General features: G+C 46.8%; 7 non-coding genes across 7 annotated transcripts; all 7 read right to left on the bottom strand.

Moving 5' to 3' along the window:
- Positions 1-466: 466 nt before the first annotated feature.
- Positions 467-548, bottom strand: Trnas-gcu. The gene has a single exon. It is a non-coding gene; the product is annotated as a tRNA-Ser (tRNA).
- Positions 549-2,772: 2,224 nt separating this feature from the next.
- Trnas-gcu lies at positions 2,773-2,872 on the bottom strand. The gene has a single exon. It is a non-coding gene; the product is annotated as a tRNA-Ser (tRNA).
- Positions 2,873-8,920: 6,048 nt separating this feature from the next.
- On the bottom strand, positions 8,921-9,002 carry Trnas-gcu. The gene has a single exon. It is a non-coding gene; the product is annotated as a tRNA-Ser (tRNA).
- An 806-nt stretch (positions 9,003-9,808) lies between these two features.
- Trnas-gcu lies at positions 9,809-9,890 on the bottom strand. Its single transcript has one exon. It is a non-coding gene; the product is annotated as a tRNA-Ser (tRNA).
- A 7,191-nt stretch (positions 9,891-17,081) lies between these two features.
- On the bottom strand, positions 17,082-17,163 carry Trnas-gcu. Its single transcript has one exon. It is a non-coding gene; the product is annotated as a tRNA-Ser (tRNA).
- Positions 17,164-17,985: 822 nt separating this feature from the next.
- On the bottom strand, positions 17,986-18,067 carry Trnas-gcu. Its single transcript has one exon. It is a non-coding gene; the product is annotated as a tRNA-Ser (tRNA).
- A 1,710-nt stretch (positions 18,068-19,777) lies between these two features.
- Positions 19,778-19,859, bottom strand: Trnas-gcu. The gene has a single exon. It is a non-coding gene; the product is annotated as a tRNA-Ser (tRNA).
- Positions 19,860-20,160: the final 301 nt, after the last annotated feature.

The following is a 20,160-nucleotide window of genomic DNA, read 5'->3' as shown; positions in this document are numbered from 1 at the left end:
TGACCTCATCGCTGATGTTGCTTTCAGGTTTCTTTCGAAGAGCAAACCACGTTCTTCGTAGCCGAGTTGTGAGACCAGAGGCTCCTGCTGTTGGCGATGGAGGCAGACCTTATCAGATCGCTTTTGTATACGGCGGCCGGATGGATATCGAACTGCTACAGTTGGAGGCATTATAGGCTCGATACGTTAAAATGACTGCGAGAAGTAAGCACTTAAATATGAATGAGAACGCACCGTTCCCAAACACCACCACGGTGCCAAACTTCGATTCGTTTATAGATCTTGAGATGATGTTTGATTCGAAAGACGTACGCTATCGAATGTTGTGTCCTTCCAATTGGTAGGCGGTTTAGTTTCGTATTTCTTACAGATGTTATCTGCCACCTACACGTTCCATTGCTACTACTCAGTGGCGTTTCGCATGTAGAAGGCGTGATCCGAAATGGCTGTTTTACGTAAAATTCTTCGACGAGGATGGGATTCGAACCCACGCGTGCAGAGCACATTGGATTAGCAGTCCAACGCCTTAACCACTCGGCCACCTTGTCTGATGCATCGGAAACTGCGTCCCTCGCTAGTCCTTACGGAAAGAAGTCGTTTGTCGATTCGAAATCGCATCGTACTGTGGCTGGTGTACACGCTGTAACGCCCTGCTGCAGTGCAGCTGACCAAGCTCCCACTCGTTAATCATTTACATCTACATCTACATCTACATCTATACTCCGCGAGCCACCTTGCGGTGTGTGGCGGAGGGTACTTATTGTACCACTATCTGATCCCTCCTTCCCTGTTCCATTCACGAATTGTGCGTGGGAAGAACGACTGCTTGTAAGTCTCCGTATTTGCTCTAATTTCTCGGATCTTTTCGTTGTGATCATTACGCGAGATATATGTGGGCGGTAGTAATATGTTGCCCATCTCTTCCCGGAATGTGCTCTCTCGTAATTTCGATAATAAACCTCTCCGTATTGCGTAACGCCTTTCTTGAAGTGTCCGCCACTGGAGCTTGTTCAGCATCTCCGTAACGCTCTCGCGCTGACTAAATGTCCCCATGACGAATCGCGCTGCTTTTCGCTGGATCATGTCTATCTCTTCTATTAATCCAACCTGGTAAGGGTCCCATACTGATGAGCAATACTCAAGAATCGGACGAACAAGCGTTTTGTAAGCTACTTCTTTCGTCGATGAGTCACATTTTCTTAGAATTCTTCCTATGAATCTCAACCTGGCGCCTGCTTTTCCCACTATTTGTTTTATGTCATCATTCCACTTCAGATCGCTCCGGATAGTAACTCCTAAGTATTTTACGGTCGTTACCGCTTCCAATGATTTACCACCTATGGCATAATCGTACTGGAATGGATTTCTGCCCCTATCTATGCGAATTATATTACATTTATCTACGTTTAGGGAAAGCTGCCAGCTGTCGCACCATGCATTAATCCTCTGCAGGTCTTCCTGGAGTACGTACGAGTCTTCTGATGTTGCTACTTTCTTGTAGACAACCGTGTCATCTGCAAATAGCCTCACGGAGCTACCGATGCTGTCAACTAAGTCATTTATGTATATTTTAAACAATAAAGGTCCTATCACGCTTCCTTGCGGTACTCCCGAAATTACCTCTACATCTGCAGATTTTGAATCGTTAAGAATGACATGTTGTGTTCTTTCTTCTAGGAAATCCGGAATCCAATCACAAACCTGGTCCGATATTCCGTAAGCTCGTATTTTTTTCACTAAACGTAAGTGCGGAACCGTATCAAATGCCTTCCTGAAGTCCAGGAATACGGCATCAATCTGCTCGCCAGTGTCTACGGCACTGTGAATTTCTTGGGCAAATAGGGCGAGCTGAGTTTCACATGATCTCTGTTTGCGGAATCCATGTTGGTTATGATGAAGGAGATTTGTATTATCTAAGAACGTCATAATACGAGAACACAAAACATGTTCCATTATTCTACAACAGATTGACGTAACCGAAATAGGCCTATAATTATTCGCATCTGATTTATGACCCTTCTTGAAAATGGGAACGACCTGCGCTTTCTTCCAGTCGCTAGGTACTTTACGTTCTTCCAGCGATCTACGATAAATTAATGATGGCATCCGTCCACGTCGGTATCCGATCGGAGGAAAGTAGTCGGCCCACTTACTTACTGCAGAAATAAGCACCGAATCGTCGTGTAGCGTTGTCTAATGCAAATGAAAGATGTCCTGTGCATTCAGTATAACAACTACTGCAACGACGCGATTATCTCGATTCGAAACATTTATTTGTCACCTTCGTTGACCTCATCGCTGATGTTGCTTTCAAGTTTCTTTCGAAGAGCAAACCACGTTCTTCGTAGCCGAATTGTGAGACCAGAGGCTCCTGCTGTTGGCGATGGAGCCAGGCCCTATCAGATCACTTCCGTATACGGCGGCCGGATGGAAAGCAAACTGTCGAAAGGCGACAGTTGCGCTACGGTTGGAGGTACTATAGCCTCGATACGTGAAAATGACTGCGATAAGTAAGCACTTAAATATGAATGAGAACGCACCGTTCCCAAACACCACCATGGTGCCAAACTTCGATTCGTTTATAGATCTTGAGATGATGTTTGATTCGAAAGACGTACGCTATCGAATGTTGTGTATTTCCAATTGGTAGGTGGTTTAGTTTCGTATTTCTTACGGATGTTAACTGCCACCTACACGTTCCATTGCTACTACTGAGTGGCGTTTCGCGTGTAGAAGGCGTGATCCGAAATGGGTGCTTTACGTAAAATTCTTCGACGAGGATGGGATTCGAACCCACGCGTGCAGAGCACATTGGATTAGCAGTCCAACGCCTTAACCACTCTTTTTTTTTTTTTTTAGACGCTACCCCCCCTTTTTTTTTTTTTTTTTTTTCTCGGGGTAGCGCGTTTCCACGGCGCTTTTATTTTTATTTTTATTTTCCTGGACCTCTTCCACTTCAGGTGTTGGCCCCTATCATCCATATCACCCTCAAACTCCTATCTAACCTAAAAAAAAAAAAAAAAAAATTCTGTTGCCACCGCCACTTTCACCCTAACTTAACCTACTTTTTTATTTATTTTTTCATTATTTTTTTTAAATAATATATAAAGGAACTGAATACATCTTCTTGCCGTGACAATCTGTCCAATACCCGTGAAACAGAAGAACATGAAATCAATCAAGCACTTCTGATGTGTTTTATGTTACGGCTTCTGGCAAAATTAGTTTTCCTGAGGCACTTTCACCTGCCGTACTATAAAAATAAATAAATAAATGCCAACTTAATTATAATGAAGCACAAGTAGTATCAACTCGCTGTAGTGTTGTGCACAAAAAAAAAAAAAATACCGCTTCATTATGGCAAAGTGTGAAGTAAGAAATTTTGAAACAAAGCTTTGTATTTCCGACTCGTTTGAAGGTTGTGGTGCTCTTCCATTATATACTGTATGTACTCGTCTATACTCGCATGTGTATTCGTAACTGCAAAATATGCAAACTGGCCGATAACCCAAACATAGCTATTGTGCTTTGTTGCAGGAAAGAAATGCCAGTCTGGTTGAAGTACATCTTTAAGTGTTATAGCAGAGTCTGTGGTTCTAGTAATTATTGCGAGTTTTTTTCTAGTCCAGTTCCATATGTGGTATTGGTCGCGGCAGATGAGAAAGTGTGCCAAGGTATCTACAGTATGGCAATGATCGCAGTACGGACTCTGCTTCATTTTGATATTGTGCAACTTTTCACCTGTGGGGACCTTCTCGTTCACAATGTCATACCACTTGGACACTACTTTGGAGTGGAGGATGGGATTGTTAATGTTTTTCCAGACGTTACTCCAGTTGACCGCTGGATATTTCGCTTCAATTGGGTTTTGCCTATGGTGTCTCGTGAGGTGGTAATAGGTCCTTCTGGTGTTAAGCAGCTGTGAAGTGTCTTGAATATAGCTCATTTCCAGGTAATAAGTCCGGACGTGATCGAGCTGAGCGCTGATGCGACCAACATCGACTGGGGCCTTATTGCTCGTTGGGGCTAACCTGTTGAATAACGTTTTCGTAATTGTCGGATGGGGTGACTGCAGTATTTTGCAGATTCGGTCCATATATACGGCAGTGCATTGGTTCTTGATGTCTTTGACGCCCAAACCACCAGCGGCGCGGGTTAACACTATGGTTGGCATAGCGACCTTAAAGATGTTTCCGCTCCATATGAACCAATACGCTGCAGCTAACAGCTTTTGCGCTGTATCCTTGGGTACTGGTAACACTGCTGCGATGTGATATATTTTGCTTAGCGCATAGCTGTTAATCAATAGAGATCTCTGTATCCGATTGAGCGTTCTAGTTTTGTGTTCACGGAGAGTAGCCCTGAATATATGCAGTTTATGGTCCCAGTTGGCTACTGTCATCTCTCTTGGGTTGGCCATTAGAATCATACCTAAGTGGTTCGTCTTCTCTGTTCTTTGTAGCCATGTTCTTGGAATGGTCTCCATATGGGGTCCGACAGGTAAAATTTTCGATTTTTGTTCATTGAGTTTGGCTCCGGAAGAAGTGGCGTAAGCGTGGATTATTTGTTGAACGACTTCCATTTCTGAGTGCGTGTTAACTACTACACTGACGTCATCAGCATAAGCGTGACACACGGTTTTTGTACCCAACACCTGTAGACCTTGTAACCTGTGATGCAGGTTTAACAGTAACGGTTCTACGGCGATTGCGTATAGTGCCATAGAAAGAGGGCAGCCTTGCCTCACTGATTGCTTGATCGGGACTGGTGAACTTAGCTGACCATTAATTTTGATTCGAGAGGAAGTGCCGACTATACATTTGCGTATGATCTGAATAAAATGAGCACTGAATCCCATCCGTTGCATTACAGTTAGTAGAAAGTGGTGGTTGATGCGGTCAAAAGCCTTATCGAAGTCTAAAAACATGAGACCAACATTGCATTTGCATAGCCACGACAAATATATTATGTCTCTATATTCACATAGTGCATTCGACATTGATCTCCCTGGGACAGCACTCATTTGATAAGGGCCAAGTACTTTCGGCAGTACCGTCTTCAGTCTACAGTTTATGAGTCGGGTGAAGATTTTATAGTCGGAATTGAGGAGTGTTAGTGGTCGAAAATCCTTCAGCGTAGCGCTACGTGGTTTTTTGGGGATCAGTACAATCATTCCTTCGGTAAACTGAGATGGCATCTGCACGTCTCCCAATAATTCATTGCATATTTTGGTGAATTCCGGTCCTATGATGTGCCAAAAACAAGCATAAAATTCTATGGGTAGGCCATCTAAACCAGCAGATTTCTTTGTAGGCGAGTCTTTGATTATGACACATACTTCTTCCTCAGTTATGTGGGCTACAAGGTCGGCGTTGTCAGTCGGATGGACCGTGGATTGAATGTTGGATAAAAGCGGCTCACTTTCCGTCGTGTCAGTCGCCGATGCGGAGTAAAAATCTGTATAATGTTGCACCACGTAGTTTTTAACTGTGACTTGTTGATCGTATTCGTTCCCCTGTTCATCACTGAGAGTGTGGATTAACTTTTGTTTACCTCTCTTGGCTTCCCGTATCACGTGATATACGGACGTATTCTCCTGCGTCAGTTCAATCGGAGGACGCGATCGAACTTTTTTCCCCTCTAGTGATTGTCGTACCAACGCCGTTATTCTTGCTTTGGTGCGTTTTATTCTAGAGCTGTTTGCTACTAATCCCATGGGGTCATCATATAGTTCGCGGAGGCAAAGAAAGTGATACTCCAAGGTGCGTTTTCGCCAGTGCGCTTTCATGCGACCATATCGTGCGATGCATTTTTTTATCTGCGGTTTCGCAGACTGTAGCCACCACATGATGCGTGTAGGATATCTGGATTGCATCCGAAGACAACGCTGCCATGTAGCATGGACCTCCTGTTTCAGTACTGCGTCCTCCAAAAGTGACACGTTTAGCTGCCATACGCCCCTTCCCAGGAATGTTTTTTGTTTAGTATGCTTCGCGGTTATATGAAATGCGCAGTGATCCGAGAAGTTAAGAGGCCAAATTTCACAGTCAGTTACATTATGGATAAAACCTTTCGTTACATACAGCCTGTCTAGTCTGCTTGCCGAAGTACTGGATACGTACGTGTATCCTCGGGTGTGCGGGCGAAGGTGGCACCAAGCATCTATCATATCGAGCCCGTTAATTAACAGCAACAGCTCCTCACAAAAGTTGAAGTTCGGGATTTGATCTTCTGGACGCAATACGCAGTTAAAATCTCCACCCAAAATTATGTGCAGTCGAGGATCCGTTATTAATGGGACAATTTCGTCCCGGAACAGGTTGCCCCTTGCTCGTTTTCCGCTGGATCCAGAGGGAGCATATATATTAACAAGAAGCAGATCATATATTTGTGCAGTTATGCCTCGTCCAGATTCAAGTATTGCTTTTGCTGTACATGGTATGCCGTGTTTGAACAGTATTCCTGTTCCACATTCATTGCCTATGTTTAAGATCGCCTCATATCCGTACACATCCGCTATTTTGGTTGTAACTACCTCTTGTAACATCGCTATGTCAATGTCGGCGGCATATAAGTAGTCCTTCACAGATTGTAACTTTACGTCCGAAACTATTCTGTTTACATTGATCGTGGCGAATTTATACGCCTGCGTCATTCGGTAGTCCAACTAAGCGCATTCAGTGTCGTCAGACCATGCTGTCCCCGTATCAGTTCCGCAACGCTCAACAGTGTCCATTGGTTCTTCAATTGGAGGGGCGAGGTTCATCTGTACGTCCTCATTCGGGTTGGGGATGTCTGGTTTTCCGATGTCTACCACGCCTTGCTTTCCGCTTCGATCTATTTTAAGAATTTTTTGGTACGGGAGAGTTTTTTCTCCAGTTCTTGAATCTCTTCAGGGCTCTGTTTTCGTGTTTGCCGTTTAGGTTTCACCGGCTGCTGTCTGATGTTGTCTTCCTCAGCATTCTTCAAATCTTCTAAGCGGGTGGTGTTTCGAGCTAAATTGTCGACCGTGCTCTTGGTGGATGATGGTGTCAATAGAGAAATCGGTTCACTATGAGGTTGCTCATTCCGGGATGGTTCTTGCATGTCATTCTCAACAGCGGAGGAATCGGATAATTTGCTGTGGCTCCCAATATCTTTCGGTGGCTGTTGTGTTGAAACCGTTACAGCTGTCACGATTTCCTTAGGTTCGGGTGGTCTAGCTTCTGTTGTGTCAGTGGTGGCAATCTGGGCTTCCATTCGGGTGGGATGGTTCTCCGAATTCACATCAGGGCTTGGGGTCAGGACTTGGCCGCGGGCAGCCGTAGCGTAAGTCGCTGGCAGCGCAGTCATAGCCGGCGGTCGCGGCGCCTCGCCAGCCGGCAGCTGCGCCACTCGCCGCTGTAAACACTCCGCGCGGACGTGGCCGGGAGAGTTGCACGCCGCGCACGTCCTCGGCTGGCCGTCGTATATAACGATACCTCGGTATCCACAGACGCTGATGTATGACGGTACATGTTTGTGCAAATCGACCTTTAATTGCCTCACTCCGTTGAGAACTTGGAATTTGCGCGCGTTGGACCACCGTTCGGCAACATTACTGAGAACTTTACCGTACGGCGCTATCACTGCGTTTATTTGTTCCGCCGGTACTTCGAATGGTAGTTCGAATATCCTGATAGTTCGTATTCCAAACCCTGCATGTGTTACGGTGACTTCGCCTACGTTTCCATCACAATGCTTAAATTTCATACTTCCTCCGCAAGACTCAACTATTTTGTCACGTAAGTTAGCATTCCTCAATTTCACAAATACAACGCTGCTCACTATCGAAAGATGCATTCCAATGACATCCTCTGAATCAACTTTCACTTCGTATTCCAACCAATCTTCGATTTCGTGTAGTTTAGGTCGGGCGTAATTACGATCAAACGAGAATTTCAAAGTATCTTGTCTGTTCAAGTGGGCCATCACGGATTCATATTTCAAATTTCAATATGCGTATAAGTTCTGCAACGATGCAAGACGCACTGCGACTTACCACGCCGAAGCACAGCAGACCGCGGCGCACGAAACTCAGCACACGTCCGCACAGCACGGCTGACGCGGCGAGACACGGTCGGCCACCTCGTCTAATGCATCGGAAACTGCGTCCCTCGCTAGTCCTTACGGAAAGAAGTCGTTTGTCGATTCGAAATCGCATCGTACTGTGGCTGGTGTACACGCTGTAACGCCCTGCTGCAGTGCAGCTGACCAAGCTCCCACTCGTGAATCATTTAATGATGGCATCCGTCCACGTTGGTATCCGATCGGAGGAAAGTAGTCGGCCCACTTACTTACTGCAGAAATAAGCACCGAATCGTCGTGTAGCGTTGTCTAATGCAAATGAAAAATGTCCTGTGCATTCAGTATAACAACTACTGCAACGACGCGATTATCTCGATTCGAAACATTTATTTGTCAGCTTCGTTGACCTCATCGCTGATGTTGCTTTCAAGTTTCTTTCGAAGAGCAAACCACGTTCTTCGTAGCCGAATTGTGAGACCAGAGGCTCCTGCTGTTGGCGATGGAGCCAGGCCCTATCAGATCGCTTCCGTATACGGCGGCCGGATGGAAAGCAAACTGTCGAAAGGCGGTTGGAGGTATTATAAGCTCGATACGTTAAAATGACTGCGATAAGTAAGCACTTAAATATGAATGAGAACGCACCGTTCCCAAACACCACCATGGTGCCAAACTTCGATTCGTTTATAGATCTTGAGATGATGTTTGATTCGAAAGACGTACGCTATCGAATGTTGTGTATTTCCAATTGGTAGGCGGTTTAGTTTCGTATTTCTTACGGATGTTAACTTTCACCTACACGTTCCATTGCTACTACTGAGTGGCGTTTCGCATGTAGAAGGCGTGATCCGAAATGGGTGCTTTACGTAAAATTCTTCGACGAGGATGGGATTCGAACCCACGCGTGCAGAGCACATTGGATTAGCAGTCCAACGCCTTAACCACTCGGCCACCTCGTCTGATGCATCGGAAACTGCGTCCCTCGCTAGTCCTTACGGAAAGAAGTCGTTTGTCGATTCGAAATCGCATCGTACTGTGGCTGGTGTACACGCTGTAACGCCCTGCTGCAGTGCAGCTGACCAAGCTCCCACTCGTGAATCATTTAATGATGGCATCCGTCCACGTTGGTATCCGATCGGAGGAAAGTAGTCGGCCCACTTACTTACTGCAGAAATAAGCACCGAATCGTCGTGTAGCGTTGTCTAATGCAAATGAAAAATGTCCTGTGCATTCAGTATAACAACTACTGCAACGCCGCGATTATCTCGATTCGAAACATTTATTTGTCACCTTCGTTGACCTCATCGCTGATGTTGCTTTCAAGTTTCTTTCGAAGAGCAAACCACGTTCTTCGTAGCCGAATTGTGAGACCAGAGGCTCCTGCTGTTGGCGATGGAGCCAGGCCCTATCAGATCGCTTCCGTATACGGCGGCCGGATGGAAAGCAAACTGTCGCTACGGTTGGAGGTATTATAGGCTCGATACGTTAAAATGACTGCGATAAGTAAGCACTTAAATATGAATGAGAACGCACCGTTCCCAAACACCACCATGGTGCCAAACTTCGATTCGTTTATAGATCTTGAGATGATGTTTGATTCGAAAAACGTACGCTATCGAATGTTGTGTATTTCCAATTGGTAGGCGGTTTAGTTTCGTATTTCTTACGGATGTTAACTTTCACCTACACGTTCCATTGCTACTACTGAGTGGCGTTTCGCATGTAGAAGGCGTGATCCGAAATGGGTGCTTTACGTAAAATTCTTCGACGAGGATGGGATTCGAACCCACGCGTGCAGAGCACATTGGATTAGCAGTCCAACGCCTTAACCACTCGGCCACCTCGTCTGATGCATCGGAAACTGCGTCCCTCGCTAGTCCTTACGGAAAGAAGTCGTTTGTCGAATCGAAATCGCATCGTACTGTGGCTGGTGTACACGCTGTAACGCCCTGCTGCAGTGCAGCTGACCAAGCTCCCACTCGTGAATCATTTAATGATGGCATCCGTCCACGTTGGTATCCGATCGGAGGAAAGTAGTCGGCCCACTTACTTACTGCAGAAATAAGCACCGAATCGTCGTGTAGCGTTGTCTAATGCAAATGAAAAATGTCCTGTGCATTCAGTATAACAACTACTGCAACGCCGCGATTATCTCGATTCGAAACATTTATTTGTCACCTTCGTTGACCTCATCGCTGATGTTGCTTTCAAGTTTCTTCCGAAGAGCAAACCACGTTCTTCGTAGCCGAATTGTGAGACCAGAGGCTCCTGCTGTTGGCGATGGAGCCAGGCCCTATCAGATCGCTTCCGTATACGGCGGCCGGATGGAAAGCAAACTGTCGAAAGGCGACAGTTGCGCTACGGTTGGAGGTATTATAGGCTCGATACGTTAAAATGACTGCGATAAGTAAGCACTTAAATATGAATGAGAACGCACCGTTCCCAAACACCACCATGGTGCCAAACTTCGATTCGTTTATAGATCTTGAGATGATGTTTGATTCGAAAGACGTACGCTATCGAATGTTGTGTATTTCCAGTTGGTAGGCGGTTTAGTTTCGTATTTCTTACGGATGTTAACTTTCACCTACACGTTCCATTGCTACTACTGAGTGGCGTTTCGCATGTAGAAGGCGTGATCCGAAATGGGTGCTTTACGTAAAATTCTTCGACGAGGATGGGATTCGAACCCACGCGTGCAGAGCACATTGGATTAGCAGTCCAACGCCTTAACCACTTTTTTTTTTTTTTTTTTTTTATGAAGAGGGCACCGTGATTTCAAACACTGAGTCACAATCGTCACTGCAGCGACAGCAAGGCAAAACTTTAAAATTTGCCGTGACCAGGATTCGAACCTGGGTTATTGCGGCCACAACGCAATGTCCTAACCACTTTTTTTTTTTTTTTTTAAACTTACTACAACAAAAACGCGCTTTTCCGGTACCGGGAATCGAACCCGGGCCTCCTGGGTGAGAGCCAGGTATCCTAGCCACCTTTTTTTTTTTTTTTTTTTTTTTTTCAGTACTGAAATTAAAATCCTAAAACATGACTATATAATGTAGACTGCTGACTGAAATAAGGATTAAAACACGAAAACTTCAGTCCTGGTGTAGAGAAGAAACATATATAAAGGCGGGAAATCCAGAAACAGTATAAAAGAAAATGGCTCACACAGGTGACCTTAGCCAACACCCTCTCTTTCAAATGTCAGGCTAAGCATATTGGCAAAATCATCTCGGAGGCCTGGCAATCGCAAGCGCTGCCAGTAAGCTGTAAGCATGTACTGCCGAAACGCTAGGTGTCCATCCTCTTCATGACAACTGTTGACAAAATGTACGAAATGGCCAATCAACCACATGACGGTATGGAGCTTCGTCCGCGGAAAAAAGGAAGAATCGGGCCGGACGATGATGTCAATAGTATAAGCGGCTTCAGCAGACCTAGTGACAAAAGCAAGTTGTTTCCTGAGCCAACGCCAATTAGCAAGGTGCCCACAACAGGTGAATCGATGTTCAAGGGTATCCAGGAGACCACACCGAGTACAGGTGTCCGTGTCAGAAAGACCAATACGGTGCAGTCGTACATTGGTGGGAACCAAATTATTTATTACCCTATACCACGTGGACGCCACGGCCATAGAGTGGATCGGCAGACTAACGTTCTTCCAGACGTTCCTCCAGGACACGGATGGAGACGCCAGTTCTATTGGATTGGGACTGGCCAGCCCCTCCCAGCGGGCAATCAAGCTCTTGGTCGTTGGCACCGGTCGCCGCAAGAAGACGTCACCGAGGTAACTCACCGCAATGTAAAATTCCCGAATGTGTTTCAACTTAAAATTTAGGCGTCCGACATCGACAGGTGGAGCAAGGCTCGCCGGACGCACAACAGTAAAAAGCCTGGATGTAATTGAAGTCACTTCTTGCGTAACAATTAGAGTCGTTCGGCGGACGTACAAAGCAGACGCCTTGCGAGTAATGTCAGAGAGGCCCATGCCTCCGGAGAGACGCGGTTTCGTCATTACCTCGTAACGTAACTTGAATAGATGGCCCTTCCATATAAACCTGCTAGACAATTGGCGCAACCTTTTCGCCACCATCATGGGAAGTGGGAACAGCTGAGCAACATAATAAGCTTTACATAGGACGTAGGTGTCTAAAATTCGGACTTTTTGCAAAATGGTAGCAGAGCGCTGCTCATGGACCATCAGAGCCCCCTGTATCTTCTCGGTGACAGATTTCCAATTGAGAGCCGCCATTTTTAGAGGACACCGATCAATGATAATCCCCAAGGACGTATGGCGATCGACAAAAGTGGCCCAAGGGACGTCAGCATCGCGAAATCCTCGAATATCAAGGAACTTACATTTACCCTGATTGAGACGCGCTCCAGAGACACGACAGTATGCATCAAACTGCCCCTTTCAACAACGGGATATCATCTCGTTGACGGAGGAGAACAACGACATCATCCGCATATGCCTTAACCGAGAGCTTCCCACCAGAGAGGGACATACCCTGAAGCTTGAGAGCAATAGTCCGAAGCAGCGGTTCCAGGGACAAAACGAATAAAGACATAGAGAGCGGACTACCCTGAGGCACTCCGCGGCGGATAGCAATGGGCGGCGTCAGCTGCCCATTGACAGACACCCGAGCTGTTATTCCCCTGTACAAATTGCCAAGAACACCACGTGATGAAGCGTTAAAACCTATTGTACCTAAAACACGATCTAAAAACACATGACTGACGTGATCAAAAGCCTTATAAAAATCAAGGAAGGCAAAGGCACAATGTACGTTTGTAACCGCCGCAACCGAGACAACATCCCGATATTCGGCTACTGGTGTCAGAATAGATCTATCATGAAAACAACATTGATGTGCACCAATCACACCCCGAAGCAGAGAAGACAGCCGGCTATTGAGCGCTCTAGCAGCTGTCTTATAGTCAAAATTCAGCAATGTGAGCGGACGAAGATTGGCAGCAGATAAACGACCAGAGGACTTCGGAATTAAAACAATTTTCCCTACTTTAAAATCGGCAGGCACATCCATCCCTCTGACAATCTCATTTAAAATCTGCGTAAAAATGCCACCCAAAAGAGGCCAAAAACGGAGATAAAATTCTTTAGGCAGGCCGTCTGGACCCGGCGATTTACTGGACGGAGAGCGAGCAATAAAATCGAAAACATCATCTACCTGGAACTCCCGGAGAAATTCGCCGTTCGCGTCAGGCGCGATCGTCGCAGTTAGATCCCCAAAGACATCATCCGAAAGAGACTCACCAGAATCATCGGCAGAATAGAGACTAGTGTAATACTGATGAAGAGCACGAACCATTTCCTCCTGTGCACTAAGCTGTCGCCCATCATCCACCGTAAGAGAAGAGATGAAGGAGCGACGACGACGAGTCTGATGCCGTAGCAGGTGGTACAAGGATGTCAGTTCACCTTCAACAAGAGAGTGAGGTTTCGACTTAACTCGCAGACCATCCATCTGTCGTCGTTTAAGGCTCAAGAGCTTGGCTTTAATACGACGAACATCATGGATCCGCAGTGGAGAGGTACCCGCCGCGTCATATAGTTCACGCAGGACAGAGTAGTAATATTCATACGTGTTCTTAAAATCACGCGTCCTAGCAGCACAGTAGAAAATCAAAGTCTGACGAATCTTGGGCTTGGCAAACGCAGTCCACCAAACCAGCAAGGAGGGGTATCGCGGGACAGAGCGAAGACATCGCTCCCACACGCCACTTATAACATCATCCATAGCACTGTCGGCAAGGTGGGAAACATTTAACATCCACTGGGAACGATAAAGTTTTGCAGGTTGGCGACTTAGATTTACAGTTGCAGTAAAAGCACAATGGTCAGAAAAACTAGTAGGAATAACATCGACAGAAAGAATTTTATCACATAAAAAATCAGATAAATAGAATCTGTCGAGTCTACTGCATGAGGACGCGGTAAAAAACGTATATTTCACCAGGGTTGGATATTTGTGTTCCCAAACATCACGCAGATGCATCGTACGAACTAAGTCATGTAAATCACGGCAATAATTAAAATTGGGGGACTGGTCTGCAGGGCGTAAAACACAATTAAAATCGCCTCCGAGCAGGAGACTCCGAGGACTCTGGCGCAAAAGATAAATAAGCTCTTCTTTATAAAAGCGCGATCGAGCCACAGTGTGACCCGAACCAGAGGGGGCATACAAAACAACGAGGCGGAGATCAAAAAGACGACAACCAATCCCACGGCCAGAGTCAAGGAATTCAATGTCAGTAATAGGAATGCCCTCTCGAAAGAAAAGAGCAGTTCCTGTTGAATATTCCGGCGCGACATTAAAAACAGTTTGAAATCCAGGTAGAGAGAGATCAGAAAACAACACTTCCTGCAAAAACACTACGTCCGCACAGGCGTCGTAAATAAACTGCCGCAAAGAGGCAATACGAACGTCGGACTCAATACGGTTAACATTTAAGGTAAGAAAGGTGTATGCTTGAACCATAGAGAGAAAAGCGAGAAAACAAATCACCTACACCGACGCACCAGCGTCACAGTCCATAGCAGGGGTGACGGAGGCATCCGAGGGAGGGGGACTGCTACCCCGTTCCGCGGATCCCTTACGTTTCGGTTTTTTACGAACAGCATTAACGTTCGGCTGAACGCGTAACTTGCGTCGGCTGACGGGCAAGGAAACTTCAGCCGCCGGTGACGTAGGAGGGTCAAGTTCTGTATCCGACACCACCCGCGCCGGTCCACATGCGGGATCCGGGGTCGCGGGGGAAACATCCGACAAAACGGAATGGTCAACACCTGCACTAGCTTCCGGCAAACATGGACTGCACGGAGGCGAAACGTGAGCAGGAAGGTCCGAGGCCGCAGAGTTGGAAGGAAGCGGAGCAGCTCCGCTGGCAGAGGTATGGGGCAGCGAAGCAGGAAGTTGTCGCGGCTCCACTTGTTGTGACATCGAAGTCGGTTCGGAAGACGGCGCCAACAGGCCCGACCGACGACCCGACTCGAGAGAAGCTGCGTCGGGGGCCGGAGGGGCGCCAGCAGCCGCCACCGGAACCGCTACCTCAGGAGGGCAGGGAGCAGCTACAGTACACAGTGGCTCGGAGGATGCCGGTCGCTCGGACTGGGGCATCTCAGGGAGATCCTCATCCGTACTATTTCCATCGTGTGGGCGACGCCTCTTATTATTCAAAAGTGGCACACCCACCTGAGGGACAGACGGAACAACATCAGATTTAGCACGCAAAGGAGGAAATTCTGTATCAGGGGTGCGAAAAACCTGTGGCGGGGCGCTACTACCACTGGACTGTGCTACACCAAGAGCAGAACCACCTGCAACGAGGTCAGCGACCGTTAACTTGCGACGCTGTTCGAGAGAATTTTTTAAAACAAAAACTCTCCGCGGACAGTCGGTACGCACGTGACCACTTTCATTGCACAAAAAACAGGTGCCAACCTGACCACTATATGTTACATGGACACGATATCCACCGATCTGCAGGTGAGATGGAATATTCTGCTTAACGTGCATTTCGACTGAACGAATACCACTGTAACATTGCAGGCGATGTTGGCTTGACCAGCGTTCAAGGCGAATGCTCTTTACATCACCATACTTCTGTAGACCCTCCTTAAGATAGACATTATCCACCTCCGGTGGAAGGTTGTAAACACGAACATTGGTATACGTGATGGAAGCATTGGAAAGCAGCACGGTACTTACAGAATCATCCCGATGCCGAAAGAGAACCTGATGACCATATTTAGAAAGAATTTTATCAACCTGAAGTGGGTCCATAAACTTAACAAAGAAAACATACAGTTCGGTATCAAAATAAGCAGTGTGCACCTGATCCGAATGAACACCAAAGGTATCTACCAACCAATCATGAATCTCAAGAGAACTAGGTTGCACATGGCGGGTTGACTTGTCAAAAGCAAAACTAACTGTAGCCTGACGAGGAATAACCTGGGACGACATTTTCAAAATATGCGGTCGAAACCGCTACACAAAAAACACTGAAATATGGACAGAAAGTAACACAAGGTACGAAACAACGACGGAGAAATACTCTCAGAAGTTGCAACACAACACGTAACAAAAACGATAGTCCACTATACGTAACGCTACGGCGGAGCGGAAGACTAGGCACGTCCACACTGCACGGCGTCTAAAGCGGAACTGCCACTCGGCCACCTCGTCTGATGCATCGGAAACTGCGTCCCTCGCTAGTCCTTACGGAAAGAAGTCGTTTGTCGATTCGAAATCGCATCGTACTGTGGCTGGTGTACACGCTGTAACGCCCTGCTGCAGTGCAGCTGACCAAGCTCCCACTCGTGAATCATTTAATGATGGCATCCGTCCACGTTGGTATCCGATCGGAGGAAAGTAGTCGGCCCACTTACTTACTGCAGAAATAAGCACCGAATCGTCGTGTAGCGTTGTCTAATGCAAATGAAAAATGTCCTGTGCATTCAGTATAACAACTACTGCAACGCCGCGATTATCTCGATTCGAAACATTTATTTGTCACCTTCGTTGACCTCATCGCTGATGTTGCTTTCAAGTTTCTTTCGAAGAGCAAACCACGTTCTTCGTAGCCGAATTGTGAGACCAGAGGCTCCTGCTGTTGGCGATGGAGCCAGGCCCTATCAGATCGCTTCCGTATACGGCGGCCGGATGGAAAGCAAACTGTCGAAAGGCGACAGTTGCGCTACGGTTGGAGGTATTATAGGCTCGATACGTTAAAATGACTGCGATAAGTAAGCACTTAAATATGAATGAGAACGCACCGTTCCCAAACACCACCATGGTGCCAAACTTCGATTCGTTTATAGATCTTGAGATGATGTTTGATTCGAAAGACGTACGCTATCGAAAGTTGTGTATTTCCAATTGGTAGGCGGTTTAGTTTCGTATTTCTTACGGATGTTAACTTTCACCTACACGTTCCATTGCTACCACTGAGTGGCGTTTCGCATGTAGAAGGCGAGATCCGAAATGGGTGCTTTACGTAAAATTCTTCGACGAGGATGGGATTCGAACCCACGCGTGCAGAGCACATTGGATTAGCAGTCCAACGCCTTAACCACTCGGCCACCTCGTCTGATGCATCGGAAACTGCGTCCCTCGCTAGTCCTTACGGAAAGAAGTCGTTTGTCGATTCGAAATCGCATCGTACTGTGGCTGGTGTACACGCTGTATCGCCCTGCTGCAGTGCAGCTGACCAAGCTCCCACTCGTGAATCATTTAATGATGGCATCCGTCCACGTCGGTATCCGATCGGAGGAAAGTAGTCGGCCCACTTACTTACTGCAGAAATAAGCACCGAATCGTCGTGTAGCGTTGTCTAATGCAAATGAAAAATGTCCTGTGCATTCAGTATAACAACTACTGCAACGCCGCGATTATCTCGATTCGAAACATTTATTTGTCACCTTCGTTGACCTCATCGCTGATGTTGCTTTCAAGTTTCTTTCGAAGAGCAAACCACGTTCTTCGTAGCCGAATTGTGAGACCAGAGGCTCCTGCTGTTGGCGATGGAGCCAGGCCCTATCAGATCGCTTCCGTATACGGCGGCCGGATGGAAAGCAAACTGTCGAAAGGCGACAGTTGCGCTACGGTTGGAGGTATTATAGGCTCGATACGTTAAAATGACTGCGATAAGTAAGCACTTAAATATGAATGAGAACGCACCGTTCCCAAACACCACCATGGTGCCAAACTTCGATTCGTTTATAGATCTTGAGATGATGTTTGATTCGAAAGACGTACGCTATCGAAAGTTGTGTATTTCCAATTGGTAGGCGGTTTAGTTTCGTATTTCTTACGGATGTTAACTTTCACCTACACGTTCCATTGCTACCACTGAGTGGCGTTTCGCATGTAGAAGGCGAGATCCGAAATGGGTGCTTTACGTAAAATTCTTCGACGAGGATGGGATTCGAACCCACGCGTGCAGAGCACATTGGATTAGCAGTCCAACGCCTTAACCACTCGGCCACCTCGTCTGATGCATCGGAAACTGCGTCCCTCGCTAGTCCTTACGGAAAGAAGTCGTTTGTCGATTCGAAATCGCATCGTACTGTGGCTGGTGTACACGCTGTATCGCCCTGCTGCAGTGCAGCTGACCAAGCTCCCACTCGTGAACCATTTAATGATGGCATCCGTCCACGTCGGTATCCGATCGGAGGAAAGTAGTCGGCCCACTTACTTACTGCAGAAATAAGCACCGAATCGTCGTGTAGCGTTGTCTAATGCAAATGAAAAATGTCCTGTGCATTCAGTATAACAACTACTGCAACGCCGCGATTATCTCGATTCGAAACATTTATTTGTCACCTTCGTTGACCTCATCGCTGATGTTGCTTTCAAGTTTCTTTCGAAGAGCAAACCACGTTCTTCGTAGCCGAATTGTGAGACCAGAGGCTCCTGCTGTTGGCGATGGAGCCAGGCCCTATCAGATCGCTTCCGTATACGGCGGCCGGATGGAAAGCAAACTGTCGAAAGGCGACAGTTGCGCTACGGTTGGAGGTATTATAGGCTCGATACGTTAAAATGACTGCGATAAGTAAGCACTTAAATATGAATGAGAACGCACCGTTCCCAAACACCACCATGGTGCCAAACTTCGATTCGTTTATAGATCTTGAGATGATGTTTGATTCGAAAGACGTACGCTATCGAATGTTGTGTATTTCCAATTGGTAGGCGGTTTAGTTTCGTATTTCTTACGGATGTTAACTTTCACCTACACGTTCCATTGCTACTACTGAGTGGCGTTTCGCATGTAGAAGGCGTGATCCGAAATGGGTGCTTTACGTAAAATTCTTCGACGAGGATGGGATTCGAACCCACGCGTGCAGAGCACATTGGATTAACCACTCGGCCACCTCGTCTGATGCATCGGAAACTGCGTCCCTCGCTAGTCCTTACGGAAAGAAGTCGTTTGTCGATTCGAAATCGCATCGTACTGTGGCTGGTGTACACGCTGTAACGCCCTGCTGCAGTGCAGCTGACCAAGCTCCCACTCGTGAATCATTTAATGATGGCATCCGTCCACGTTGGTATCCGATCGGAGGAAAGTAGTCGGCCCACTTACTTACTGCAGAAATAAGCACCGAATCGTCGTGTAGCGTTGTCTAATGCAAATGAAAAATGTCCTGTGCATTCAGTATAACAACTACTGCAACGCCGCGATTATCTCGATTCGAAACATTTATTTGTCACCTTCGTTGACCTCATCGCTGATGTTGCTTTCAAGTTTCTTTCGAAGAGCAAACCACGTTCTTCGTAGCCGAATTGTGAGACCAGAGGCTCCTGCTGTTGGCGATGGAGCCAGGCCCTATCAGATCGCTTCCGTATACGGCGGCCGGATGGAAAGCAAACTGTCGAAAGGCGACAGTTGCGCTACGGTTGGAGGTATTATAGGCTCGATACGTTAAAATGACTGCGATAAGTAAGCACTTAAATATGAATGAGAACGCACCGTTCCCAAACACCACCATGGTGCCAAACTTCGATTCGTTTATAGATCTTGAGATGATGTTTGATTCGAAAGACGTACGCTATCGAAAGTTGTGTATTTCCAATTGGTAGGCGGTTTAGTTTCGTATTTCTTACGGATGTTAACTTTCACCTACACGTTCCATTGCTACCACTGAGTGGCGTTTCGCATGTAGAAGGCGAGATCCGAAATGGGTGCTTTACGTAAAATTCTTCGACGAGGATGGGATTCGAACCCACGCGTGCAGAGCACATTGGATTAGCAGTCCAACGCCTTAACCACTCGGCCACCTCGTCTGATGCATCGGAAACTGCGTCCCTCGCTAGTCCTTACGGAAAGAAGTCGTTTGTCGATTCGAAATCGCATCGTACTGTGGCTGGTGTACACGCTGTATCGCCCTGCTGCAGTGCAGCTGACCAAGCTCCCACTCGTGAACCATTTAATGATGGCATCCGTCCACGTCGGTATCCGATCGGAGGAAAGTAGTCGGCCCACTTACTTACTGCAGAAATAAGCACCGAATCGTCGTGTAGCGTTGTCTAATGCAAATGAAAAATGTCCTGTGCATTCAGTATAACAACTACTGCAACGCCGCGA

This window comes from Schistocerca piceifrons, unplaced genomic scaffold, assembly GCF_021461385.2.
Source record: "Schistocerca piceifrons isolate TAMUIC-IGC-003096 unplaced genomic scaffold, iqSchPice1.1 HiC_scaffold_2315, whole genome shotgun sequence".
NCBI classification, from domain to species: domain Eukaryota; kingdom Metazoa; phylum Arthropoda; class Insecta; order Orthoptera; family Acrididae; genus Schistocerca; species Schistocerca piceifrons.
The sequence above is the reverse complement of the archived record's forward strand: the minus strand, read 5'-3'. Positions and strand labels throughout refer to the sequence as shown.